The sequence below is a fragment of the Chelonia mydas genome, chromosome 1 (assembly GCF_015237465.2).
Source record: "Chelonia mydas isolate rCheMyd1 chromosome 1, rCheMyd1.pri.v2, whole genome shotgun sequence".
Lineage (NCBI taxonomy): Eukaryota > Metazoa > Chordata > Testudines > Cheloniidae > Chelonia > Chelonia mydas.
This window is the reverse complement of record NC_057849.1, coordinates 110,998,845-111,026,264: the sequence shown is the minus strand read 5'-3', so window position 1 is coordinate 111,026,264 and position 27,420 is coordinate 110,998,845. Positions and strand designations below refer to the sequence as shown.

At 43.0% G+C, this 27,420-nt stretch overlaps 1 long non-coding RNA gene across 1 annotated transcript; it reads right to left on the bottom strand.

Moving 5' to 3' along the window:
* Positions 1-703: 703 nt before the first annotated feature.
* Positions 704-26,460, bottom strand: LOC122463859. The gene is made up of 4 exons (XR_006287507.1): positions 26,421-26,460; positions 13,267-13,368; positions 2,217-2,395; positions 704-1,456 (listed from the first exon to the last, which is right to left on the bottom strand). It is a non-coding gene; the product is annotated as an uncharacterized LOC122463859 (long non-coding RNA).
* Positions 26,461-27,420: the final 960 nt, after the last annotated feature.

Below are 27,420 nucleotides of genomic sequence, written 5' to 3'. Positions count from 1 at the left end.
CCTGGCCCTTTAAATAGCCCCCGGAGCCCTGCAGCTTCTACCCCAGGGCTCCAGCAGCAGGGCTCTGGAGGCAATTTAAAGGGCCTGGGGCTCCAGCCACTGCTGGGAGCCCCAGGCCCTTTAAATTGCCCCCTGGGGAAGCTGGGCTGCCCCAGTACGGTGCACCGGCTCTTACCGGTACGCCATACTGGGGCGTACCGGCTTACTTTCACCTCTGCATTGCTCCATCTTGTAAATAAACTGAGAATTATTTTTGTAATCATCGTGCAAGCATGACATTTATTTTTATATAAAAGTTCCTGGAAGAGCTCATGGAATCACTTTATGAACCAAGTTATCAAGCCACTAAAATATATTCACTCATTTCTGGTGCATTGTAAGGCCTAAGACCCTTGTTTTTATACCTCTTTAAGACCACATAAGGGAGCATGTTATACCACCAGTAATTTTGAATTTTTAGTGAATGTATACATTCCAGTTTTTCTTCAATAATTGGATGTACAATTAGCTTTAATGGAGAAATCTGCATGTGGGCTGGAAAAAGTGATAACTATCCAGGCCTCTGATGCTGATTTCTTATAAGCTATCACAGATGTTCGGCTAAAAAAACCCTATACAATTAGAAATTAAAGATGGAGCTGGAAATAGTTCCCAAAATTAAGGTTGACTAACACTTTGAGACCCTATTTCCAATGCTTATAACTTTGGCAGACTTTGGGGCTGAAATTGTCCTTGCTGGATATCTGTCTCAGATTGATTTTTTTTTTTTTTTTTTGGTAAGTTTCAGCAAAAACTATTCAGCTGTTCAAAAACCACCCAACTATTCAGCTGGGAGACGTGTTTCATTCACGAAGCGTGAAGGTGAACACAGTTTAAGTTGAACAAGTGAAACATTATTAAACTCTGTGGCCTGCTCTGTCCACGTGGCTGAGTTCTTTCAGCCTAACTACCCACGTTCCCTGTTCCACCAGTGTTTCATCACCAATAATCCCTCCAGGGAACACGGGATGTCTGATTCTAGTTCCAGTGATCGTGATACAAGAGGTTAGAAGAAAATAAGTTGTTTTGCCATGTTCACATTTTTTTAACAACAGTTTTATTAATGAGTTCCAGCACCTTTTATGCTTAGGAACAAGGATTTAAAGTTTGGGCCTGGGAAGAAGGTAGAGAGGCCTGGGATCAGAGAGGTGCTTTTTGCTGACCTTGTGAAAATCCACACAGTCTTGTCAGAGTTATTAGCTTCTGAAAATTGCAGTTTGAATAAGGATTGTTAAAAGCTGGGTACTGAATTCTCCAAATATGCCTTCTGCACTGAACATGCTCCATCCGAGGGCTGCAGGGACTGAGCAGGACTTTTCCTGTTGTTATTCCTCCTGGCCCTCATGGTGGGGCCAGGCACCAGAACTGAGAGCAGGGAGGCTCGCTCTTGTGCTCTCAATCACCCCTCTTCTGGCACCTAGGAGGAGAATTAGAAAGCAATTTAACTAGAATGCAGGGGGCCAGTGACAGGCTAGGGGACAGTCCTGGTTAGGTGGCTTAGGTCAGGAGGTGTGACAGGGAGGGACAGTGACAGGAGGAGGACCTGGAGTGTGAGGGGAACAGGAGTATGGTAGGGCAGGGATAGGCATAGGATTAGGGGGAAGGTTCAGTGGGGGACGGGGCAGAGTGGGACCAGGTGGGGATCTCCATGGTTCCATAGAATGGAATTTGTGAAGCACTGATGACTTTATCTTCAATATCCCTGTGAAATTAGGTGGCATTATTACCTGCATTTTACAGCTGGGGAACTGAAGCACAGAGAGAGAGAGAGAGAGAGATTAAGATCCAAAGTGTCTAGACTTTGGGACCCAATTTGAGATGTCTCAGGGTTTTTCAGAGTAATTAGCATTATACAGGACCCCATATTCTTAAGTACAACTCCCATTGACTTCAGCTGCAGCTGTGAGTGCTCAGCACTGCTGCATATAAAGCCCCTTGTGTCTCATGTTGAGCACCCAGAAAATGAGAAACCCGGGGTGGCATTTGTCCAGCTGAAAGGGGGGGGGGCACCCTGTTGGTAAATGGCTGAATGGCTGCTTCCCTCATGATTATCTGAACTCCCAATTATCCCAATAAAATCTGTGTCCCACCCGCTAGTCGGATAACCAGGAGTATACTGTATCTTGAAAATAACAAAACAGCTCATATGCATGCCTGTCCTACCAGATGTCACTCACCTTCCACACAGAGACCCTGTGAGGTTTCAAAATTCTTCAGAACTTTTCAGCAGGGTCTGCCCCTCTTGTTTACAGTGCCATGTCAGTTCTTGGATTGGGTGAGAGTGACTCCCCACCCCAAGGCAGGCTGGTCACTTTCTACAGTTCTTAGTTCTTGGTCTGGTAGCCTTCCTTGACCACTTCAAATCAAGAGACACAATTACCCCCAGGCAGATGGTGTTTCTCTAGGCATATTTACCTACTTAGCACTTTGCATTAATTACTTCTCAGTAACTTTAGTTCCTGCAGGAAACTTCAGGAACTTCCCCATGGAGCCAAAATAGAAACACTAGCTCATAAAGATACATGACACTTATAAAGCTGAGACGATAGTCTTCGCTTATTCCAGAGTTCTATAGCTCATTTCACAGGCTGATACTTCCTGATAGTTTGTTCATACTGATATCACTTCTCTCCCAGGCCCTTCCCCTCAGTCACTGCATTGCTTATCTTGTTTAAAAAAATTCATTAACCTCTTCCCTCTGGCGGGTAGCAATACAAGAGGAGAAACTGAGTCATGCCTCTTTTTCACCGAAAGAAACCAGAATTTTTCATTGGTCTGTAATATCTGCCACCAGAACAATTCAGGGTGCATGGACAACATGCCTCAGTCAATAAAGGAGTATTTACCTAATGCTTTTATACAACAGGAATAATCTGTTTCTCTGTAATCACCCACACTGTAAGAAATTTCTTGCACTGTTAAATCTACAAAGCAGTAGGTAACTTTGGTATCCTCTTCAGATAGCAATTGTACAGCACTATACTCTCCTGCTACATAATTAGTGATCATTGCTTGATTTTTATTTAATTTTACAGTGTAAACTGGACATGAATAGCACTGGGCTTATAAATTACAGGTGACCCAGGGTACCATGGTCAAACCTAAGGCCTAATTGAAACTTTGTTCACAGAACATAACACTATAGGTAACCCTGTCTAAACTACAAGCAGTTTTTGACCACATTGGTGACGTCCTTTACCACTTAAATTACAGAAAAATCAGAGATGCTTAAGGCATGTCTGGTGAGAGCAGACCTCTAGAGCTAATGGAATATTATATTCCATTTGCTATTCAATTGACATCTATGGCATTTCTTTGTTACAATGACAGGAGATTTTAAAATCTGATTCCTTAAATTAATTTACACTTCCATTATTCCTAATAACTTAATAAAAACTTCCAAGGCTAAATATGTATCAAATGTAAGGGAAAAATTCTAGGATGTTTTCCAAATAATTAATATACGTTGGCATGCAGCACATTTATTAAATATATTGCTCTGAAATTCCATTTTGTTTATAACTCCTTTGTTGGCGGATTATTTGCTATAGTGAATCTAGATGGTTTGCAGATTTGATTAATATTTTAATATGGTATCATGTCACTTGTAATGTATGAGTCTGGTATACTACTAACTTTCAAGATGCAGAATAAATTCAAACTGTCAACATGGTATATGGACAAACCCAGCTTTGTAATAATACTTTCTATGAGCATAGACAGTTTTAGGTTGGAAGGAAGTCAGGAGGCCCATATGAGCCCATCTGAGAGTGAGCAATTGTACCCTTTAACAGTCTGTTCTCCAAATATGCTTTTTGTTCTCCTTTTAAAAGTGAACTGAAAGGCTGTTTAGTTGCCAAGAGCAAAGTTCTGGGTTCTCTGTTTGTCTTACAACAGCTGATATCACTAACACCAAAAACAAGATTGCCGATAATGCTTTAGATATTAATGATGTCCACAGAAGGTGGAGGAGACTAAGAACAGTGGACTCAGGTTTTGGCAAGAGCAAACTATTTTCTTTTAAATTGAATTTATTCCTCAATGCATTTTCTGTCACTGACTTGGCTCTTAATCAGTTCGGGCTAGACTGTGCCACCCATTACTCATGCTGGTGAGCACTTACTCATGCAAGTAGTCCCACTGAAGTCAAGGGAACTACTTGTCTAAGTGCTCACCAACAGGTGAAATTCACCCCTGTGCAAGGGGCTTGCATGAAGCCTATGTCTACCTTAAATCCTGTACCTGAAAAGGTATATGGGCCACACATAAAGGTTGCATGATTTAGCCTTTTGTTTGTATTTTTCTTCTGATATGGAAAAAAAACATTGTCCAAATGGGATCCTTAGTAAGCTAGTTCGTACCTGGTGCATAGATAATACAGTGGTAGACCTATTAGAGGTGTCATACATATTTAGATTTATACACTTTGCTTGTATCTGTCGCTTCAATATCTGCATTTGGTGGTTTACTTCATATATTAACTTCTCTCTATATAAATTCTGACTGAACGGCTTTACCACGCAGCACTTTCCCATCTTGTATTCTTTTTCCTGCTGTTTAGATGGGATCTGAGCTAAAATAGTTGTGTAGCATTTTGCAGACAATATTTGCAGATAATAGTTGCTAAGCAGCTATTTCCTGCAAAGTGGAATACCTCAGTGAGGTCTTTCCTTTTAAACTGCTCTTGATGAATATTATTATTTTGTATTCCAGTAGTGCCTAGAGGTCCCCCCAAAAGGTCAGGGATTCATTGTGCTATGTGCAGACACAAAGTTAGAGATGGTGCCTGCTCCCAAGGGTTTACGGTCTAAATAGACAAGATAGACAACAGAGGAAAGAAAGAGGTGGAGAGTGAAGTGATTAGGACTGGGAATAGAACCCATGTCTTTTATTGGTTGGACCACACTGTCTAAGAACACCACCGGAGCTGTATATTTATGAATAACTAACCTTTACATATTTTTGTTTTCCCCATGCTAGTGCCACCTTAGTTTCTATAATACATTCAGATCATCATTTGTAATTTAGGAGAGACTTCATGACTTCAGTTATCAAGGAAAGTTAATTGAAATGCTTAGCAAAGCCGATGACCTGATATGCTCTATGAGCTTCAAACTTGGGCATTAAAAGATGTTATCAGAACTCAGTGATAGCCTTAATCTGAATTTACTAGATTTGTTGACTTCAGGCAAATATAAGGCCAAATTTTTGAGTCTCCTAAACTGCATCCACAACATTTGGATAGGTATCTACTTACATGTATGCATTTGCATGCACAAATGCATAGTTGCATTTATACTTACTTGTTCACTTGCATATTATGAATGTGCCAACAGATGCATGTGCACATTTTGCAGGCCATTTATTATGCTCCTTTGGAAATTCAGCCTTTAACGTTAGCAAGAATGTTATATGATTTATCTCCAATGCTAAAGCTAAAGTGATTTTTCTATGCTATTCCTTCAGCGTATCTGTAGAGCACACGTGAGAGACTCTATCGTGGCTATTTATGTGGCTCCCCATTATTGTATTATCTGAGTATCTCATAATCTTTAATGTATTTGCCCTTACCCCAGCCTATGAGACAGAGAAGTACTATTATTACTTACTGATGAGGCACTGAGTGAGGAATTCTGGGTTCTAAACATAACTGTACCACTTGTGCGCTATGGGCGTGATCTTGTAAAGTGCTGAGCACCATCTTTATGGAAGCCCTGTGGCTTAAGGCCTTAGAGAATAAAAATATCTTTATTTTCACCTGTTGGTGAAATGGGAGAAGGTGGCCTTCAGAGACGGAGTTCCAGCCCAAGCCCATATGTCTACACCGCTATTTTAAGCATCATAGCGTGAGCTCTGCGAGCCCAAGTCTGTAGACAAGGGCTCTGAGACCTGCTGCCATGGGATCCTGCTTGCTGTGTAGACATATTTGCAAGGTCTAGAGTCCAGGGTAGCCCCACCATGTGGACAGTCCCTGAGCTGGGGACACCAGGGCTTCAGGGGTCTGTGGCTCCAGGGCAGTCCTGGCATGTGGACTTCCCTGGGGTTGGAGATCCCAGGGTTTCCATACTACTGGGCCAGCTGACTTCCCTGACTGCCTGACTCCCACAGGTAATAGAGCCAGCTGCCCTGAGAGTCAGGTAGCCTGGAGAGTCAGCTGGACCAGGAGTCCGAGAGTCCTGAGGTCCCTAACTCTGAGGCAGTCAGCATGGTGGGGCTGCCATGGAGCCGGGGACCCCAGAAGCTCTGGACTAAAATCAATATGATTCTTGTATGTTTCACTGCGGTCCGCCCTTTAGGTCAGTTTCACCATGACAAGAATCATGTACATTTTAGTCAGCCCCTGCTGGGGTTCCCAGGGAGAATACTTCATTTTAGAAACACTCTGTTTCAGTGCATCAGGAGGCTGAATTAACGGTGCACAATCAACCTTAATTCTGGCATTTCCTAACTTTTGAGTTCATGACTTTGCAACCTTAACAGCGTTCTTTTAATGTAATGTGTGTGTAATTAATATTTATACAGCACTAAAGATGTTTGTGGTGCTTAGTAGACATAAAATAAACAGAAGTCCCAGTATGCAAAGTAAATAATCTAAATTCCTCTTAACCTCTCTATTTTATCATAGTTATGTTGTAATCTCTTGTAAATCTCTCAGATACTTTATACAGCACCAACTCCAATTGTATCCCAATTAAATCCAAAACACACACAATTTAATCTCTTCTTCTTCTTCCTCTTATCCTATCAACTTGGGTCATGCAAGCACCCACAACCTTCATCTTTCAGAAGTGGCACTAAGGTTCACCTGCTTCCCATCTTCTTTGATGCAATCTGTCCATCACTTGGGCAGCTTTCCCAGGAATCTCTTTCCTACCACTCTCTCCTACCATGCTGTATTCACCAGATACCCTTCATTTATCCTCTGTATGTGTCTAAAACAAACTCTGGACTTAAAATATCACAGATGTTTGGTTGATAGACTATTTAAAAAGTCAACATCTGTAAGATACCTGCAAATTCTAGGTATTCTAAATTCATTGTTTCTTCATATAACATTAATTCAGCCATACATTGCTGGTCCATGACTGGCTATGTTGCCCTTTTTACCTTAGTATGATCTATTTATTCCCTCTTTGGAGTCTAATCATATCGTTACTATTACATAATAGATTTGAACTCTCTTGACGTAGACACAACCTGTAAGATCTGGGGACATACAATTTAATCATCTTGGATAATTGTATGATGGTAGCCCTGAAAATTAAGTTAGAGCAGCTGCAAAACATGTGGAATAATGAGATTTTAACTATATTACAGCCCTGATGAAATAATGTGGAGACCTTATAACAAAATTTTATTGACCTCCTCTGGGGTATCATAATAATATATCCTTTGTCAGATCTACACCACTGTAACTGGATTTTAAAGAATTTCTGTGATGGCTCAAAAAAAAAAAATCTGTTCCACAGCACTGCTTCTTTCAATACAATCTAAATCTCGTTTTCATTTCTCCTTTTAATTATGGGGGGTGGGGGGAGTGTTACCAGTCTTTCTGGGACTAGAACTCTCTGCTGATGTTAGTTTACCCAACATCAGTCATAGGCTAGATTGCTACTGGCCCTTATGCAGGTTGTGGTAGGGTGCAAGAAGTTTTCTACTACCTTATACACCCTGGGCAAGGGACAGGTACAATTGCAGCCCCTGCACTTGAGATTCACCACAGACTGCTCCCAGGAGGTCATGTCCATGACACTCTCTCTGCACTGGTCAGCCAAAAGGGATGCACACATCTGAGGAAGGATGGTGCAGCCTGTGTATTTACCTCATAGTACTCCTGTGAGTTAAGGAAGTACTATTATCCCCATTTACAGCTGCACAGAGAGGCTAAGAGACTTCCCTAATATCTCACAGGCTGTCTGTGGTGGAGAAGGGACTCAAACTCAGTTTTTCCAAGCCCTAAGGTTAGCACTCTAACCACTGGACCATCCATCCTGTCATGTTTGGATCATCCTTCCTCAAATCAAATGTATGTTTACTAGGTACAGCCTAGAATATGTCTTTAGATTTGCATGTAATCAAAAGTCTTTAAAATGCGACCTTCAAAGCAACATTGAAATACTTAACACAGATAGTTAAATCTAGTAGAGTTCTACAAATGTTTGTCATTCCATCTCCACCACCACCACCCGTCTCTGTCCTTTAACGAAGATTGAACATCCGTTAATGAATGCAAAGACAAATGCCAAAAAGGAAGCAGGGATATACTGAAAAAGTGTCCTCCGCTTCAGATTACTTCAGTAATACCATCAGCTAGAGTTACTGCGCTGGGAAAGTGACAGACAAACTGCTCTCTTTCTCTCTCTGAGTTAATAATGGTTTTCTATAGCAATGAAGAAAGGGAACTCACATTAAGTACATAGCATTGTCTCCTGCTGGTACCTAAATCTGGATAACTTTCTAATGGAAATATGGAGTGTTTCCTTCTCTCCTTGTGACTCCAGCTATGCTGGATTTTGCCTTTAAAGCGCATTTAGGAGAAAGAGGCACCACCATGGAGTAGGTTTGTAAAACTGCTTTTCCTGATAGGAACAATTTTCTCAGTAGGGTACAGAGAAAACGCATGTTACTCATTATTCTGCTCCTATGCAGTGAAATCTTTCAAGGGCAAGGCCACCCCTCGCTCTGTGTGAAATCCCAGTTCAGGGATATTGCCACCCCAGAGAGGTAGAATTTTACAGCAGAATGCTTACTACTTACTTTCAGGTTCTCTCCACTAGACTCAATTTACTCCTGGTACCAAATACCAGACTTGTAGCAAGGAAAATACAAATAGGATTTGCCTTTACATAATATCACACTTGGTCCAGATTTACACTACTTTGTCCAGGCAAAAGTTATTCTGTAGAATTTATTTTATTGTCACCCAAGTCAAATCAATGTCTGAGATGCTAGTGAATTCAGCTACTCACTCAGTAGCATTTGTAGAAATGTGGGAGCTTGCTCTCCTCATTTCTAAGTTTTTGCAGAGCATTATAAAATTGTTTAATGAAATCCTTAGATTTGGATTGGTTTAAAGCCACACATTCTTCTTCAAGTGATTGCGTATGTGCATTACACTAGGTACTCACACATCTTGTGCACCAGTGCTAGAGAGTATTTCCTAGCTGTACCAATAGGGGCAATCAGGTCTGTGCTCCGAGCTGAGGGTATAAAGGGCAGAGGCATCCTGCCAGTCTTCTGTTCCTCCTTACCATTGGTGGTTGGAGCAGGCTGTTAGTTGTTCCTTTGTGCACATGTAGTTGGTGTTTACTAGTTGGTGGTACTCAGTTTTGAGGTCCTCATACGTCCTTTTCTTTCTTCTTTTTCTCCTCGCTACCTAATTTCTTCCACTATTTGTAAATCAGTGGACTCAGGGCTTCACCCCATACCGGGAGAGCCTCTACCTAGCTCCTCTGGCTTTAAACCTTGCTCAGGGTGTCACAAACTGATGCCCGTGAGTGACCCTCGCTTCTGCTGCTTGAAGTGGTTGGGCAAGAGTCACATCAGGGGCAGCTGTCTGATTTGCCGAGGCTTCAAAACCAGAACCAAGAACTTAGAGAAGAATGCCTCAGGTACATCTTTATGGAGGCTGCCCTTTACCCACTGCCGGTAGCACATTGGTCTGTTACAGGGAGTTCCTCCAGGCCCATGAGTTTCTCCCTCGGCTTTACCAGAAGGCAGGGAAAGGAGATGATCCCCTTCACTGTGACACTCCTCAAAGAAGCATAAGCATTCAGACCTCACTTGGCCTCCAAAGCTGAAGAAAAGAGTGGCTTCTCCATCGTCAGAGTCCTCAGTGTGGGACTCTTTGGCTGCAGAGGCATACCACTCTGGTACCAAAGGTACAGGGCACCCTCAGGCTCACCACTCCCTAGTGCTGCTTCCTACTGGCCCGGTTAGAGCAGAGTCATTGACTCTGGTTCCTGAGTTCAGACTGTTGAGGCCGGCTGCTTCTTCAGAGCAGAGGCTGGAGCCATCACCCTTGATCACAGTGAGGCAAAGGCCTATTTGAGTGCCAACTACCCTACAGGCCTATGCAGTTGCAAAGGATCTTCTGAGCCTCTCCGTACCACCCTCAATGGTTATTCAGACCAATGGTGTCTTACCAGGGCCACTGTAGGGTGTTCACACGTTGTCTCCTGTGTTGGTGTCTGCTCCAGCACTAGTTGTTTCAGGTCCAGTGTCACATCCTTTGGTGGTAGAGCTGGCTTTAAGGCTGTGGGTATCCCCTCCACCACAGTGCATGGTACCAATAGCTAGAAAGCCCCCAGTGTTGCTGTCCATACAGTCGTCTAGTCAGATCTGGATCACAACTGCTGATGACACCATCTGGCAATGTGCCTCCAGGACCTGCTGAGTACTTGTGCTCCTCCTTAATCTGGAGTGGATTCCTACATCTTCCACTATAGGGAATCCAGGGCATCTTCCATGGATCATTATCGGTCTCATAGGAATCATCCTAACAAAAGCAGATTGAGAGATTGGAGGGCCTTGTCGAGGCATAATTGGCCTTCAGTACCATACCAACCCCATCACTGATCCTACTGGGTACTGTGGGAGATGCTTCTGGAGTCTAGATCATCATTTCAGCCGCACTACAGACTTTGGTCCCCGAGAAGGGACACCTCTCCACAGACTGGTAGAAGTCAGTACCAAACAGCCACTACACTATGGAAATGTATCTCCAAGTGGTAAAGTCTTGCTGTGCGGATCCAATAGGGCTCTTGACCCTGGTTCCTACCATCAGTGAGGCACCAAGGATTGGGATTGTCATTTGTTGTCTTCAGTCTGGTCTGATACAGTGCAAGTTTTTGACCAGCCCCCGGAGGGATCTAGCCTCCCTCCTCTGAATACATCCTCCTCATCAGATGAGGCACTAGTACTGGAATCCAGTTCTCTGGTACTAGCTGATTTTAAGGCCTATCAAGACATTTTGAAAAGAATGACCACCTCCTTGGGTACACAAATCGAGCATGTGGAAGAAAATCCACCCAATCTCATAGACATTTTACACCCAGCCATGTCATGGAAAGTTGCTCTCCCCATAAATGATGCGATTAAGCAGTCTCTTAAACTCTTATACCATTGTCCCTCATGCCAGCAGCAAAGTGCATGGAATGCTGGTACTGGGTTCCATCTCAGGGACTTAAGCAGTTTTGACAACATGCCACACCAGGATCCCTCATACTGGCATCAGTAAATGAAAAGCACTGCCAAGGTAGAACAAAAGCAACTCCTAAGCACAAGGATGCAAATAAATTGGATCTCTTTGGACAAAATATTTATTTAACTGTGGGTTTATAACTGCTCATGGCAAATCATCAGGCCCTATTAGCCCATTATGACTACTCAAATTGGGATGCCATCTCAAAATTCCTTAGGAAGCTGCCTGAGGACTCCAGGGCAGAGTTTCAGTCCCTCCTAGTGAAAGGTCATGTGGTTGCAAGGTCTGCATTAAAAGCTTTTTTGGATGCGGCAGACCCAGTTGCCAGAGTCCTAGCAATGGTGGTAACCAGGTGCCATACATTATGGCTCACACTCATAGACTTTAGGTCAGAAGGGACCGTCATGATCATCTAGTCTGACCTCCTGCACATTGCAGGCCACAGAATCTCACCAAACCATTCTATAATAGACCCCTAGCCTCTGGCTGAGTTACTGAAGTAATCAAATCATGGTTTAAAGACTTCAAGTTACAGAGAATTCACCATTTACACTAGTTTAAACCTGCAAGTGTCCTGTGCCCCATGCTGCAGAGGAAGGCAAAAAATCCCCAGGGTCTCTGCCAATCTGACCCAGGGAAAAACTCCTTCCTGACTCCAAATATGGTGATCAATTAGATCCTGAGCATGTGAGCAAGACCCACCAGGCAGATATCTGGGAAATAATTCTGTGTAGTAACTCAGAGCCCTCCCCATCTAGTGTCCCATCACCGGCTGTTGGGGATTTTTGCTACTGGCAGTAGCTGATGGGCAGGTCTGCAGGTGTGCTATTGTAGGCAGTCTCATCATACCATCCCCTCCAATAAACTTATCATGCTCAGTCTTGAAGCCAGTTAGGTTTTTTGTCCCCACTGCTCCCCTTGGAAGGCTGTTCCAGAATTTCACTCTGATCGTTAGAAACCTTCACCTAATTTTGAGCCTAAATGTGTTGATGGCCAGTTTATGTCCATTTGTTCTTGTGTCCACATTGGCGCTTAACTTAAATAATTCCTCTTCCTCCCTGGTGTATTTATAAAGATCAATCATATCTCTCCTCAGCCTTCTGTTAGAGTAAACAAACCAAGCTCTTTGAGTCTCCTCTCATAAGGTAGGTTTTCCATTCCTCGGATTATCCTAGTAGCCCTTCTCTGCAACTGTTCCAGTTTGAATTAATCTTTCTTAAACATGGGAGACTAGAACTGCACACAGTATTCCAGGTGAGATCTCACTGGTGCCTTGTGTAATGGGCATTCAATCAGAGCTCACTCATCATCCATGCTGTTTGTGAGTAATGTCCCAATTGCAGGCATTTGCAGAGCAGCAGTGTGGTCCCCAGTGCACACCTGTCCTACACATTATGCAATTCTGACTTCATCAAAGGAAGGTGCTAATTTAGAGAGAACAGTTCTGCAGTCCCTCTGCCAATAACACTCCAAGCCCCTCCTCCACTGGAAACTGCTTGGGAGTCACCTAGGTTAACGCACATAGGCAATCACTCAAAGAAAGAATGGTTACTCACCTTTTTGTATTGTTGCTCTCTGAGATGTGTTGCATATGTCCATTTCATGACCCATATTCCTTCCCCCAATGCATTGGAATCTCTCATCTAAGGGTCTGGTGTAAAGGAACGGGAAGGGGGTAGGGAGGACATCTTTGCCCTTTATACCCTCAGCTCAGAACACGATGGGCACAGGGTGCAGGCATGGCTGCCCCAACACGTACCACTCAGGAAAACTCTCTGGCACTCGTGCCCGAGACACACAACTACTGCACACCTAGTGCAGTAGACATACACAACACATATTGAAGAACAACAGTTATGAAAAGGTGAGTAACTGTTCTTGAACAAGATTAAATAGGAACATAGAGTTTTTGTGTCTCTATGTTTCAGGCTGTTTTTTTTTATTCTATTTTTATCAATGTGAATAATACTAAAATCTGCCACTCCATATACAATTCTTTAAAAAATAAAGAAAAAACCAACTACCTGAGGGTAAAATGCTTATGGCTCTTTATGTTGGGGCTCTGATCATGCAAGTATCCCCAGTACAGCAACAGCTGCCTTCCACCTCTGTTGTGCAGTATAAGTCTGTAAAATACAAGGGAAAATGCACTTTAACTTAATGCAGTCAACAGCAACGGGGTTGCTTGATATCTCTTTGCTTTGCAGGTTTTCTTTCCTCAGCTCCAAACTTCTCTTCTTTGTTTGTTACATATAAACTCTGAAATATACACAACAGTTGTAGCCAATATAATTTATGTACGTAAGCAGGGTCTGAATGAATGCTTCCCTGATAGCTAGTTGGGAGAGGGGAAGAGACCCTGGGTATGTATATGTAAATACAGCTTGCTCCTGCTTTGCTTAGATTTGCTAGATATTCCGCTGATGAAGCAGTTTTTGCTCGTTGTAATCAACTTGGCTGGTGTTGGGTCACAAATTATGTTAGTACTGAATGCGGGAGTAGTGCAATATGGTTACCCATGTTTGTAATTATTGTGGGAATACAGAAAAGAAGGACTGTGCTTAACCTGTCCCAAAGAAGGGAGTCACTTTCAGTGTAAAGAACCTTGGTCAAACAAAGACTTGAATGTCCGAGTAGCGGGACTAGCAAGCAGGCGGCCAGCAGGGGCGGTCGGCAGGAGCAGAGAGCAGGCAGCAGGTGGGAGCGGCCAGTGGGAGCAGCGAGGAAGAAGCTGGCAAGGGCGTCTGGTGGGAGCAGCGAGCAGCAGCCAGCAGGGTGGCCAGTGGGAGCAGTGAGCAGGCGGCCGGCAGGGGCAGCTGGCAGGAGCAGCGAGCAGGTGGTTGGCAGGGGCAGCGGCGGAGCGGCATGGTGAGCGAGTAACATGCCTCTTGCTCCCCACTTTAGCTCCCACCCAAGGGTGGGAGGTGAACTCTGGAGATTCACCTCTGAACTCTGGGTCTGCACTGACCAAGGGCAGCAACTGTGAGTGGGGTGCAGAGAAGGGTCGGGCATGTAAAGGGGACTTTTGGGTTGCTGGACTTAAGAACCTGAGGGGAAAAGGATACGGCCCAACCTATTTGGGGTGGGTCTTTTACTCATGGTTTATGTTTATGAACTCTGTATATGGTGTTTTGCCAAGTTACTTCCCTGTTTTTATTAAGTTTCTTTTCTACACTCAGACTCTGTGCTTGTGAGTGGGGAACTATTGCCTCTCAGAGGCACCCAGGGTGATGTGTAAATTTCCCAGGTTACTGGCTGGGTGCTCGAGCTAGTTCTGTGTTGGATCGATGGAAAGGAAACCCAAGATATTGAACCCAGCCCTGGCTGCTGCTGGCTCCACCTGGCAGAAGGGTTACATGTAGAAGCCTAATATAATAGATTTTTTTTAAAATAAAATTTAATACAAATATAAAGCCTATATTTGCAGTGTTCCAAGCCACACCATGTTCTAGCTAAAACAGAGTCAAGAGAGTGGCTGGTGATCATATCAAGCTAGAAGAACAAAGTGGCAGAGTAATAACAAATATATTACACATATAACCCATAATATATAGAATACAGTATGTGTCATGACAATGGACATTTTAAATATATTTGAATAAATGAGAATATATTGTCACAGCATTCCTATCAAATGTCCTGAAACATGGTTCATTTCATAATGCCTACAAATAATTCATATACTTCTCAATATGGTATATACTGTTCTGTATGCTGACCTGTATATTTCAAATAAATGTTCAATACATTTGATGAAACATAAAAATGTACATGCAGGGATTCTATTATTTTTCCACTGGGGTGTAAGATACACATTTTTTACTTGTTCAAGAAATGAATCAACCGACTATAAAAAGATCCATACATTTTGTGAATACATTAGTGACTCCTTTGTTGATGATCGCCATTCAGCTAATGTCTCACAAGACGCTTTGCCTCTGGCTCTAAACTGACTTGTGAAGACCTTAACATGGATCACTGATTAATGTTTTATGATCGGTCTTAATACCAGAAATCTAATGGAACAATTACTAGTACACTAGTTCATTCTAAAGTCACATCACAAGTAATGCCATCGTTATGATTCTATCAGCTTCTCCATTACAAACCTTCATGTTCAATATATCTTAACCATGTCAAACTGATAAAGGAGAACATTTTAGGTGGATAAGATATCAGTCTCTCTGCCTTTTTTTTTCTTTTTTTGGACACTGATGTTAAGTAATGTGTTTTGAACTTATAAAGAAGCACAAAATATAAATTTCATGCAGTTCAAGTATGTTATTTTGCCAGGCTGTAAACCAAAAATGTAGTTTTTTTAAAAAAAGAAAAAATGAGAGTTATGCCTTCCTGTGTAATAAGCCATATTTTGCTAATATGAAAAAATATATTGTAAAGTTGCATATGTTTAATGTCATCTCATAAACATGTAGTAAATCTCATGACCAAAGCTCTCCCTGGCTCACGTTTTGGAGCTCTGTTATGTATTTAGGACTCGTTCAACATGCACAAGTGAGGAATGTGGAGTGATACAGAGTGTGAAGAATAGGAGAGTTTGACTACATATACTTTTTAATGTGAGGCAATCCTATTATGTGCAACACTGTCACCATATTTAAGACCTCAATCCTGTTTCCATCAGTGGGAGCTTTTCCATCTCATGAATGGAACCCAAAGTGTCAGAGTTACGATCTGAAGGGGAGGGGAGAAAAGAGGGGCAGTGTGACTCTGTGGAGGCAATACACTCTGGAAAAACAATTACTGCTGGTAAGTAACCCATTTTTCTCCTTCATGACATTTATGCCCCATGGGAGGAGACTGTCAAGCACTGACTCCCTTGAGTTTGAGGAGCTGGGCTGAGGAGCTTTGCTAATTAAACAGCGATTGAAGCACTAACCTCAACAAACGAGCATCAGTCCTTGATGTAAACTATTTGTGAAAGTGTGATCTGTTCTCTACATAGAATAATCCAGGTTTCTGAAAATAGCACAGCATGGGTACATGTCACTGAGGCTGCCATCTCTCAGGACCTGGACCTTTGAGGACAAAGTATTGAGCAACTATTTAATAAGAGCTGGGATCTAACCAGACTCCGACACAAACTCTTTGAATGGGCTGCCTCTGCCTTTTTCTTTTCAAAACACCCCTCAGTGCAGTAAATAAACTAACAGTGGAGTATTATTTCTGCCTGCTATTAAAAGGTTGTGTTTTATTCTTCTCATTCAGAGAATTCACTCAGAACATTTTCAGTGGTTGGAGTGATCCTTTCTAAATACTTTCTTCACAAGATGATATCGGAAATAAAAGGTAAGTGTGTTGTGTTATTTTTTGTTCTATTGCACTTCCCTTGTTGTGCCAGATCACTTTAGTGATGTCATTTTTTGGTGTTATTGGACCAAATTGTTATTTCCTTTGGAACTGGCCCCTCCTCACCCCTTACTCAAGCATAACCTCTATTGACCTTCAGAGGGGAATTTGCCTGAAAAAGGATTGGGGCCTATATTTCTTAAGGCGTAGTAACTTAATTGGAGTTACTTATGATTCACATTGGTGTACAGATGGGCCTGAACTGGAAGACCAAATCCAAACACCCTGAACTATGGGGAAGTCTCAATTTAGATCCAGATCTGAACTTTACAACTTGGGGCCCATCTCATCTTTACTGTCAACCAAAACATACACAAACACAGGAAAGGAAGAGAAAGTATTGTTGCCTGGCTGTCTTAAATACGATGAGCTACCCAATGGCACATCTAAACATTTTCCAAAGACCTAAGTAGAGAAAACGCTCTACTGAAAAATTCCCCTGTGACAGCTGAAATGGCTATCAGAATCGCAGATGCAAAATGGGTTGCCTGTGGGTGGGATTTTTTGAGTACCAGAACCCAGCATGCTCCTCCAGCTCAGTTAGTTCTGGGCAGTGTCACAAGGCTTGTATGAGTCAGAATCTAATCTGGGACCTCTAAAATTTACTGTATGACTCTCTACTGCATGAGCTAAAAGCCACATGCCTCTTAGGCTGTAGCAGACCCATCAATCTCTAGATCAGGGGTGGGCAAACTTTTTGGCCCGAGGGCCACATCAGGGTTGCGAAACTGTACAGAGGGTCAGGTAGGGAAGGCTGTGCCTCCCCAAACAGCCTGGCCTTTGCCCCCTCCCACTTTCCACCCCTGACTGCCCCCCTTAGAACCCCCGACCCATCCAACCCCCCCGTCCCCTGACAGCCCTGCCCCCTATCCACACCCCCGCCCCCAACAGGCCCCCCGGGACTCCCACACCTATCCAACTGCCCCCTGCTCCCTGTCCCCTGACTGCCCCGACCCCTAGCCACCCCCCACCCCTAACTGCCCCGCGGGACCCCACCCCTTATCCAACCCCCCCGCTCCCTGTCCCCTGACTGTCCCCCCAGAACCTCCGCCCCATCCAACCGCCCCCTGTCCCCTGACTGCCCCTAGGGAGTCCCTGCCCCTTATCCAACCCCCCTGGCTCCTCACCCCCTTACAGTGCCGCTCAGAGTGGCAGGACTGGGAGCCGCACCACTCGGCTGCAGCCAGCCACGCCGCCGTGCTGCCTAGAGCGCTGCCCGCACTGCAAGCTCAGGCTGCGGGGGAGGGAGGACTGCAGGGGAGAGGCTGCGGGTAGCCTCCCCGGCCGGGAGCTCAGGGGCTGGGCAGGACAGTCCCGCGGGCCGGATGTGGCCCGGGGGCTGTAGTTTGCCCACCTCTGCTCTAGATGGTCTACTAGACTAATGCTCTAGATGATAATGTACTTTGAGAAGGACAACAGGCAAAGGATCAACTTCTGGGTCATTTTAGTGGGACAGCTTGAAATGGAAAGCCAAAGGAATATGTTCTTCAGTAGCATTTATTTTGTGCTTGAGGTGTGAGATTTACTAGATTAACACCTGAGGACCCAGCTCTGCAAACTTTAATTCCCTGACTTCAGTGGGACTCTGCATGAGGTAAAGGTTTGTAGGATCAGGCTCTGAAATTATATTCTCCATTATCTAAAGGCTCTTTGTTATAATACTTAGATCTATAATAATACTAAGAATTTTGGCTTCTAGCTATGTTAACCCAGTTGTAATAATTATTTTACCACTTACAATTGCGGTTTTCCAGGGACTGTGTTACTAAAGGAAAATGGAGTCCATTATAAATGCCATTATATTGCCTGTTAAACTGGTTTAGAGAGAGAGAGAGAGAGAGCGCACTTTTTGTAGTTTTCCTTTTTAGTTGACTAATAATCATAAAAACAACTCAGTCAGGGCATGCTAGTCCTGGCCTTCTGTCTAGAGGGCTGGTCTGCCTGGTTGGCATTAAGCACCCTGAGGAACCTTCCTTTTAGAAGTTAGTTCTTTGTGTAATTGGATTTTTACCTGTTGGATTTTGCAATTTCTGTTCTTACAATTTTAATTTGAAAGAGATTCATTATGCATAACAAAATGTAATTAGTTATCTTAAATAAATCTTCAGTGTCTCCCATAGACCCAACAAATCTGAGGCTTTGACACATTAATTTTTTTAGAAGGGTCAATGTGTTTATTAACTTGATATATAGGAGCCTGTGAATTATGTGAAATTAAATGTACATATTTTAGGTTACTTAATTGATTCTATGACTATTCTGTCCTTGACCAGGTTTGAGATTTACATCAGGTTAATGTTAGAATAATAAATATTATACATGGGAGGGAGCTGTAAATGGGCTTTTGAAAGCTACAGAAATCTGCAGATCATTATAAAAGTCCTGTCTTACATTAGAGTTTTATGCTGTAAAATCAACAGTCAGGAGTTGAACTTGTTTAGTAACTTAGCCAACCACAGAAAGATTTAGTGTTAAATTAAAACAATCTCCTCATACAGAGGTTACCTTAGTCTTCTTTACTAAATGAAATCTTTCTATGAAGAAATGATGGAACATAATTTGAATGATAAAAATGTATTATCACTAATATTGCTTGAAAAGATATTAAATTGATAATGAACCTACTGAAAGAAATAACTTCACAAGAAAGGTCACCATAATTTAAATTGTAAAACATTTGTCATGTCATTAATTCTACTTCCATCATTTCTTATGTAATAAGCCATTTATCATTAGGATCATTTTGATCAGCAATGGCAATAAGTGGGCGCTGATTTAATGAATAGATATGCAGGATTACTAGCATTGGATGTAGGTAAGGCACTAAAATATGCCCGTAGTCTTTAATTTAGGATTTCTGGGAAAATGCTTACCTTAAGTATTGGCTCACTTTTGAGTGATTGGCCACATGAATTCCACTTCTGGGGTGCATGCATCCCATGTGCATGAGATCAGATGCTTTGGTTGATAAAGGTAATACAGGTAATGTAGTATAATTAGACTTTTGTAAGGCATTTGACTTGCTAGTGCACAATGCTTTGATTTAGAATCTAGAACAATACAAATCAACCCAGCACATGTTGGGGAGAGGGATAGCTCAGTGGTTTGAGCATTGGCCTGCTAAACCCAGCATTGTGAGTTCAATCCTTGAGGGGGCCATTTAGGGATCTGGGGCAAAAATTGGGGATTGGTCCTGCTTTGAGCAGGGGTTTGGACTAGATGATCTCCCAAGGTCCCTTCCAATTCTGATATTCTGTGATTAAAAGTTAGAGGGCTGAAAATGTAATTGTAATGGGCTCAAAACATAATTTAAATTGGGAATCATCTTTGAGCAGGTATGTTTCCAATGGGGCCCCAGAGAGATAGGTTCTTGGCCCTATCCTATTTAACATTTTTATCAGTCACCTGGAAGAAAACATAAAACCATTACTGATAACTTTTGCAGATGGCACAAAGACTTGGGGGAGTGCTAAATAATGAAAACGACAGGTCACCAATACAGGGAGATCTGGCTACCTCGCTAAGTTGGGCATAAGCAAACAATATTCATTTCAGTACAACCAATGTAAAGTCATTCTTTGTTCCTAGAAGTATGCACGCTATACTTACAGGATGGGGGACTCTGTCTATCCTGGGAAGCAGTGGATAAGACTTGGGGGTCATAGTGGATAATCAGCTGAATATGCACTCCCATGTGATGCTGAGGCCAAAAGGGCTAATGTGATCGCTGGATGTATAAACAGGGGAATACTGAGTAGGAATAGAGAGGTAGTGTTACCTCCGTATTTGGCACTGGGGCAACTGCCATGGGAATACTGTGTCCAGTTCTGGTGTCCACAGTTCAAGAAAGATGTTGAAAAATTGGGGGTGGTTCTGAGAAGAGCCATGAGAATGATTAAAGGACTGGAAAACATGCCTTCATAGTAAAAGATTCAAGGAGCTCAATCTTATTTAGTTTATCAAAGAGAAGGTTAAGGAGTGACTTGATCACCGTGTATAAGAGCCTGCATGGGGAACAGAAATTTGATAATGGAGGACTCTTCAGTCTAGCAGACAAAGGTATAATAAGATCCAATGGCTGGAAGTTGAAGTTAGACAAATTCAAACTAGAAATAAAGCACAACATTTTAACTGTGAGGGTAATTAAACACTGGAACAATTTACAAGGGTCATGGTGGATTCTCCATCACTGGACTTTAAAACCAAGATTGGATCTTTTTCTAAAAAATATGCTGTAGTTGAAACAGGAGTCAATTCAGGGAAGTCATATGGGCTGCGTTACACAGGAGGTCAGACTCTTTGGTGCTGACTCCAGGGCTGGAGCACCCACAAGAAAAAAAATGGTGGGTATTGAGCACCCCCCGGCAGCCCCCCATCTCAGCACCTTCTGCCCCCCCCCCCCCCCCCCCGTGCCTCCTGCCTCCCGGCAGCCCTGCCAATCATCACTTCCCCCTCTCTCCCAGTGTCTTCCACTCACCATGATCAGCTGTTCTGCGGCATGCAGGAGGCACTGAAGGGGAGGGGAGAAGAGCCGGGCGTGCTTGTGGGAGGGGCGGAGTGGGGGTGGGAAGAGGCCGAGCAGGGATAGGGAGGAAGGGGTGGAATGGGGGCAGGGCCTGGGGCAGAGCCGGGGGGAGCACCCCCCAGCACATTAGAAACTCGGTGCATATCGTCACACTAAATTATGACAATGGTCCCTTTTGGCCATATGATCTATAAATACGGAGAGATCTGATCTTACACCCAGATCTAGCATCACTGGATGCTGGCTGGTTAACTGCCACTGAAGGAAGCTGTTCCACTGAAGTCCAAAACATCTTGGTACATAGCAGAAAATATTCTACTACGTCTGACGTATGTAGCAAAATTGAAGATGTTTTCTATCTGGGCACGACAATGTCATCTGTTTCCCTTTGGAAGCCCCCTATTTCTGCTAGTCTGAACGATCAGCTCCATTTAGCTGCCATATCTACGCATCCTCCTCCAATTCAGGGTCATACCATATTACTCCATGGCTACAGTGGCCAGATTCCTCAAAGATTTCATTCATGTATTTTCACCAAGTCTGAGATCCCCCTCCTTCCTGGGACCTCTACAGAATACAGTCTGGTTTAATGGGATTCATTTTGAACCCCCTAGCAACCTGATCTTTTCCCCTCTTGTCTGTGAAGTCTGCATTTTTAATAGGGTTCATGTCAGCTTCTAGTTTAGGGGAAATTTAGGCCCTCACATGGTTGGTTCACCTTACAGGATATTCAATAAAGATAACGTGACTCTGAGGCTGCACTCCAATTTTCATTTAAATCAGTTAATCCACCTACCAGTTTTCTTCCGTTGACCCCACTCAAACCAGGAGAAAGCCATATTGCACACCCTTAATGTTGCCAGTGCTCTTTCATATAACCTGGACAGGGCAAGACCTTTCAGGAGCCTTTTGGAATCCATTTCTAAGTGTATGAGATCATGTTATAAGGTATAGCTAGGTTAGATCCATATAAAATGATGGGGTCTGAATTAGCTGTTACCACTCAAGAAAGATCTTGGAGTCATTGTGGATAGTTCTCTGAAAACATCCACTCAATGTGCAGCGGCAGTCAAAAAAGCAAACAGAATGTTAGGAACCATTAGGAAATGGATCGATAACAAGACAGAAATATCATATTGCTTCTATATAAATCCATTGTATGCCCCCATCTTGAATACTGCGTGCAGATCTGGTCACCCCATCTCAAATAAGATATATTGGAATTGGAAAAGGTACAGAGAAGGGCAACAAAAATTATTAGGGGTATGGAGCAGCTTCCATATAAGGAGAGATTAATAAGACTGGAACTTTTCAGCTTTGAAAAGAGACAACTAAGGGGGGATATGATAGAAGTCTATAAAATGATGACTGGTGTGGAGAAAGTAAATAAGGAAGTATTATTTATTCCTTTTCCTAACACAAAAACTAGGGGTCATCAAATGAAATTAATAGGCAGCTGGTTTAAAACCAACAAAAGGAAGTATTTTTCCCACAACACACAGTCAACCTGTGGAACTCTTTTCCAGAGGAGGTTGTGAAGGCCAAAACTATAACACGGCTCAAAAAGAACTATATAAATTCATGGCTAGATCATCAATGGCTATTAGCCAGGATGGGTAGGGAATGGTGTCCCTAGCCTCCGTTTGCCAGAAGCTGGGAATGGACGACAGCAGATGGATCACTTGATGATTACCTGTTCTATTCATTCCCTCTGGTGCACCTGGCATTGGCCACTGTCGAAAAATCGAATGATGGGCTAGATGGACCTTTGGTTTGACCCAGTATGGCCGTCCTTATGTTCTTATCCATCCATGAACATTAGAGCCTATTCCACCAGGGCTCAGGCAGCTTCAGCAATTTCTCTAACATGCATTCATATGTGAGAAATGTGCAGGGCTCCTATATGGGATTCAGTCCACACTTTTACCCAGCACTACTCCTTAGTTGAGACTTCAAGATCAGGTGTCCGATTTGGTAAAGCTGTCCTAAAATCCTTGCTTAAATAGGACTGCTAGCACCCAACTCCTGCCGGTGAGGTCACTGCTTGCTTATCACCGGAAGTAGCATCCATGTGGACAGCCACTCAAGGAAGAAAGAACAGCTACTTACCTTCGGTAACAGTGATTCTTTGAGATGTGTTGTCCACATGGATTCCACAACCTGCCCTCCTTCCCTGCTTCTATGGAATCCTATAGCGAAAAGATACTGTATTGGGGACTCAAGGATGATTGTGCCCACTCTGCCCTTTATTCCCTTGGGTGGGGAGCACAAGAACATCCAGAACACAGGTGCAGTCCCAATGGACACTCTTAGCCAAAAAGAATCAGATCATGCAAACGTGCACCAAAAGTGGAATCCATGTGGACGATTCATTTCAAAGAACAGCAGTTAGCAAAGGTAAGTAGCCATTCTTTCCCTCTCTGTCGTAGGGTTGTGAACACTATGGAAAACCAAGAAATATTTCTATTTTTTTATAAATATCTTATGCTCCTGAATATATCTGTTCAGTATTACCCTGCCTGACTGCATAGAGTTAAATCAAAAGGAGTTAAAGAAAGCAAGCAGGAAAGGTAAAGTAATGGCCCAGATACAGAGCTTCCCCTCAAACACAATAGCCAGGTTTATAAGGGGACTCTTCAGATCCAGTGACAGGGCTGTTTGCCAAGGCTGTGAATCTGAAGAGCAAAAGACCCTGATCTGTTAAAAGAAGTGCCCTATGGGGTGGGGAGGGAGACAAGATGTCAGCGTGCCATAGGGCTGACACACAGAAACAGGCTGACAGAGCGTCACAGTCTGCAGCAAGTAGATTACAACTTGGTACCCAAAAGAACAGGGAGCACCGGGGCTGTCCTGTCTACTTTGGAGCTCAAGGGGAATGACAGGAGAGGGTAAGACAGAATGCCTGACCATCTTTTTGTTCTGTGTTTGTTCTGTGCCTAGCACAATGGGCTCCTAGGCCCCTTGGTAATACAAATAATAATAATGGGTCTCTGTTATTTTATATCCACTTCTCTAGTGCTGTATACCTTCTGGCTAAACAAATCATGCTTTGTTTCGGAGCAGTTGCTTTTCTGTCACTGCACACTATCACTGTCCATGGGCTCCTGAAGGGAATCTTTTGCAGGGGCCTGCTGAGTAATACAGTTGGCAATCGAGGTAACCTTGAGAATGTTTGGATCGCATGGGTCCCATCCCACAGAGAAGTGGAAGCATGGGCCTGCCACTTGAAAGGGTGGACTCAGAGGACAGGAAAAGGGGGTGTCAATAGGAGCAGCCTACCCAGGGCTTAGGAAAAACACCTTTCTATTTCATGTTCTACATTCTAGCATATTATTAGCATTTGTTAGCATATTGAAGTCAAAGTAAAAGGGAGAGTCAGGCAAGTTTTCTCTTCGTTTCCCAGCTGGAAGTTGAAGCTAGACAAGTTCAAACTAGAAATAAAGCACAAATTTTTAACTGTGACAGAAATTTTTATAGTAGCTTGGAATGCACAGTTAATATTACAGGGCCTAGCTAATCCATTTCCATAAACAAGCAGCTTGACTCATTATGAAGTAATTAAATCATAATTTCAGAACCACTAGCATAGAGGTCCTTCATTATCATACACATATCCCACTTTTTTAATGATGTGGTTCAGAAAACACAAATAATGTCATGCTACACTATTGTGCCAGAATATCACCCTACCTATTTACCAAAGCATATGATTTTCTAGTAATATTTATGAAATGATCTTATTTGCATATTCACTATAAATTCTTGCTAGTGCAAACACACCCATCGCTGTAGTACTCAGATCTTCTGCTGCATAAGTTGAGAAGTGGGGAGTTCTCAGTAAGAACTTTATGGAGAAAATTATTTAGCATATGGGAGATTTTGCTGGAGGATAGCACTTCCTTCCCCAGCCTTGTCCCCATCCCACATTCTCTCTGTGCCTCCATGTGGGTGTTGTCTCTTCTCCTTATTTACCTTCTCCTGACATTGAGTTTGTCTCTCTCACATTGCACTCCCAATTCCTGCATTGGTGTTTCCTCGCTGTACCCCTTCTTACAGTGTGCAATAATATCAGCAAAGTGAAAGTGTCTAAAATAAAACTCCAGCTTGTGAAAAGACAGCCCTTTAGAGACTGCAATTTTAGTTGTAATTTTCACTCAGCAGTTATGGGGTGGCAAGCCTGATTCTACATTTCTTTGCACCTTGTGTAGTCACTTGCATCTGTGGTAACATTTTATGCCCCCTTTGCACAGCTGTAAATAGTTATAGAAGGTGCAAGGCATTGAGAATAAGCCCTCCATCTATATATAATATAATTGGCTTCTCAGGTGGAGGAATAAAGAAGGAAGAGATGAATAATTTAGAAATAAACATTCTCTATTCCTGTAAATATTGAACTGGGTAAATATTGAAAATATTTTTTGCAAATATTTGGAGTTTTAAAATAAATGTACTCTGAATATTTTGGTGCTTCTTTTGTATTTCCTTTCTGTAAATGATCTAGCAAATGAGTATCCTGGCTAGAATGTTCTTGAGGAAAGCAAATGCTGGGGCATATCAATGGAGAGTGAATTCTGACTTAATAAAAATGAGTGTCCATATTGGAAATTTAAATTTAAGAATTAAACTAATCCAGCCAGAGAAAATAAACACATCTTGTAAACATTTTATGTGGCTTGTAATTTTAACATTGGATACTTGAAATGAAATACTTGTTAATGAACTGCAGACCTAGTTGTCCCCTCTCCAGCCCCTCTCAGAAATTATTTGGTGAATAATTCTGATTGAAGATTATTATTCTAAGTTTTCATTGATGTAACAGATGCTCTTCATGCCATTTTTGGAAATTACCACTAGGAATACAATGCACCAAACATCAGCATAACAATACTAACCTCTGAGTAAATCTTGGATTTTTTAAGAGTGAGTCTGAGACATTTTCCTTTTGAAACGTTGGGTGTCATATGAACCCAAACGTGGAGGTTGGTGACATGCAAAAGTAGGTAGGCAAAACTGATATAGCAATGATTAAAATATGTGCAGAGTTTAATTTGTGTATTTACAAAAATGTACATGCATCCTGCTTGTCTAGGACAGAGATGGGCACAAACTGTCCACAGGCAATTCCTTCCTGTAGAAACCTGAGCTGCAGCACCAGTACCCAGCAAGAAGTAGCCCTCTTGGCAGAGCTCAGTCCTCTCCAAGGGACTATAGTTGGACACTGCTCAGAAGCTTCGGCTGGCAGTGCTTAGCTGCCACTCAGGGGTGAAAGTAACTTAAAGGACTTACCGGTATGCCAGAGTCCTGAGCAGGGGGTGTGGCCTTAACCAGAAGAGGCATGGACTCAACCGGAATTGGTAGGGCCTTTAAATACCCAGGCCCTTTAAATCAAGATTTAAAGGCCATGGGGCTCCGGCTGCAGCTAGGAGCCCCGGGGCCTTTAAATCACCCCAGGAGCTACCAGCTGCAGAGGCAGCTGGGAACTCCATGGTGCAAGGGCGATTTAAAGAGCCTGGGCCTCCAGCTGCCACTACCACAGTGGAGCTCCGGGCCCTTTAAATCGCTGATGGAACCCTGCCGCCACACCGGGGCTCTGGCAGTGGGGCTCTGGCGGTGCTTTAAAGGGCCCAGGGCCCCAGCTGCTGCAGGGAGCCCCAGGCCCTTTAAATCGCCAGCCTGGGGAAGCTGGTCTGGTCCGGCTTACTTTCACCTCTGCTGCCACTTCAGTGGTGTAAGCTACAAAAGTGTATTACAACATATCACTACCAGAGGCGATAGATTCCTGTTCAGTTCTCAGGTGCAAATCATACTCTTGGGGCAATTCTGTGCCAAAAAAGTAAAAATTCTGAGCACAATATTTTAAAATTCTGCATATCTTATTTGTCAAAATAACACAATATAATCACATACATTATTTTGGTAATTTATTTCAAAATATTGTCAGCAAATATGTCTGTAACAATACAGACAACAAACAAGATTCAGGAAATGTTTTTTGACAAATAGATTCCTTACTAGGCATATTAATACAGAACTTTGAATAATAATTCATTTAAACTACAATACAGAACCATATTTCCCACTCCCCTCAGAAGGAGTGAAAAGGCTTGGGTGAGTCAGGGGTAATGGAAGAGCTGAGGGAGAGAGATGTAAATGCTGGGCAGGAGCCTGGGAGTGAACCAGGAGGGTTGTTGGGTGTGGGTGGCAGAAGTATGGAACAGGGGGGTTTTTTTGAGGGAGAGGGATGGTTAGGGAGCTGGGGAGCCTCCCCCATGCAGACCCCCGCTGA